Consider the following 2,500-nt stretch of genomic DNA (forward strand, 5'->3'; position numbering starts at 1 on the left):
TGGCACCAACATGCACTGCACAGCGGTCCGTTCCCCGATCGGGAGGACTTGGGCACCCAACTGCACGACAGCGGTCGTTCCCAACCCACAGTTCCCGCAGCGCAAGGCTGAGGGATTCGGTGCTGGGCTATTCCCACTTCACTCGCCGTTACTGGGGGAATCCTTGTTAGTTTCTTTTCCCTCCGCTTAGTGATATGCTTAAATTCAGCGGGTAGTCTCGTCTGATCTGAGGTCGGAAAGTGATTCATTATCGATAAATGGTTTGGCCTTCACGGAGTCTCAACTGAAAACGTCAGTGACGGTGACATTCGAGCGCACACTGATTGTGATTCGAGCTGCGTCTCTGTCGTCCCGTTCTGGGCGATTTCAACACCGAACTACTCGGTTGTCGTGCGTAAAGCACCTCCGATCAGAAACATTTGGGACCGCCCCCTCGTACCATGAAAACAATCAATCGACGTGGAGTTGTACGGCCCAAGGCGCAACGTTATGTGCATACCGTTGCGATAGATGTTTTTGCCGACCCTCAGACAGGCGTGGCTCCGGAGTGACCCAGGGCCGCAATGTGCGTTCAAGATATCGATGTTCAATGTGTCCTGCAATTCACATTAATTCCGCACCTGGCTGCGCTCTTCATCGACACACGAGCCGAGTGATCCACCGCTTAGAGTGATTTCATCTCGTTTTTGTTTTTTTGAGGCTGACGACAGAGCCGTGGCCCGAAGTCCTTTGCCTGCAATTTTGGTTACTGTTTGGTACGTGTATTGATTGATAAGAATGACTAGACGTCTGGGGCGGCCGTTGCTCATTAACCGGTACAGATACCCCGACGTTTCGTCTTGCGTTGTCACTGGGTTTTGTCAGTCGGAGTAGGGTCTGGCCCTGGTCTCCGATGACATTGCGTTTTTCGTACACGAATTGTGTATTTTTGCGTGTTTTGCAATTCGGTAATGATCCTTCCGCAGGTTCACCTACGGAAACCTTGTTACGACTTTTACTTCCTCTAAATAATCAAGTTTGCTCGTCTTTTCGGCACACCGACTCGAGAGTTTCCCCCCGTGTCGGGACCAATCCGAGAGCTCACTAAACCATTCAATCGGTAGTAGCGACGGGCGGTGTGTACAAAGGGCAGGGACGTAATCAACGCGAGCTTATGACTCGCGCTTACTGGGAATTCCTCGTTCATGGGGAAGAATTACAAGCCCCAATCCCTAGCACGAAGGAGGTTTCAACGGGTTTATCCCACCCTTCCGGCAAGGATAAGAGCACGTTTGATTCCTTCATTGTAGCGCGCGTGCGGCCCCGACTCTAAGGGTCATCACATACCTGTTATTGCTCATCTCGTGTGGCTAAACGCCCACTTTTCCCTAAGAAGTTGGCACCGACTCAGAGCGGATCGGTGAACTATTTAGCAGGCTAGAGTCTCGTTTCGTTATCGGAATTAAACCCAAGAACAAATCGCTCACCAACTAAGACCGCCATGCCCCACCACCCACCGGAATCAAGAAAGAGCTCTCACAATCTGTCAATCCTTACATTGTCCGGCCGGGTGAGTTTTCCGTGTTGCGTTCAAATTAAAGCCGCAGCCCACTCCTGGTGGTGCCCTTTCCGTCAATTCCTTTAATTTTCAGCTTTGGCACAGACTTTCCCCCCGGAACCCAAAAACTTGGTTTCCCGTAGTCTGCCCGCCGATCCTTGAAGCAACTCCGGCGGATTCGCTGAGTTGGCATCGTTTATGGTCAGAACTACGACGGTAATCTGATCGTTTCGAACCCCTCTGCTTTCGATCTTGAGTAATGACAACAGTCTTGGCAAATGCTTTCGCAGTAGTTCGTCTTACGGCGAGCCAAGAATTTCATTCACCTCTAACACCGTAATAACGAATGCCCCCGTCTGTCCCTCTTAACATTACCTTCAAGTTCCGAAAACCAACAAAATAGACGAGGTCCTATTCCATTATGCCATGCACCATTATTCAGGCGAGCTGCAATTTTTGAAACACTCGTAATTTTTCAAATAAATGTCTCCGAGCACCCGAGACACTCAATCAAGAGCACCAAGGTCAAACCGTGAGGTAGATCATGACGAGCATTAAGCCACCAAGGAGTGGCCGCAGCCTGATCTGAGATCCACTACACTTTTTAACGCAACAACTTAAATATACCTATGGAGCTGGAATACCGCGGCTGCTGGCACCAGACTTGCCCTCCAATGGATACTCGTTAAGGTGAAAGGTGTACTCATTCAATTACGTTCCGGGGCCTCGAAAGAGTCCCGTATGTTTATTTTTCGCCACTACCCGACCACGGCACCCACGTCCCCTGTCCAGAGTGGGTACTTTGTCGCGCCTGCTGCCTTCCGTGGTGTGGTATCCGTTTCTCATGCTCCCTCTTCCGGACCGACCCTGATTCCCGTTTACCCGTTACACCAGGTAGGCAAGCACGTACCATCGAAAGTTGTATGTCAGACATTTGAAAGATACGTCGCCGGCACGAGGGCC

The 2,500-nt window shown here is 50.8% G+C and overlaps 1 non-coding gene across 1 annotated transcript; it reads right to left on the minus strand.

Annotated features, from left to right (window-relative positions):
• Positions 1–520: 520 nt before the first annotated feature.
• Positions 521–672, minus strand: LOC117320362. Its single transcript, XR_004531015.1, has one exon. It is a non-coding gene; the product is annotated as a 5.8S ribosomal RNA (ribosomal RNA).
• Between the last annotated feature and the right edge of the window lie 1,828 nt (positions 673–2,500).

Source organism: Pecten maximus, unplaced genomic scaffold (genome assembly GCF_902652985.1).
Source record: "Pecten maximus unplaced genomic scaffold, xPecMax1.1, whole genome shotgun sequence".
NCBI lineage: Eukaryota > Metazoa > Mollusca > Bivalvia > Pectinida > Pectinidae > Pecten > Pecten maximus.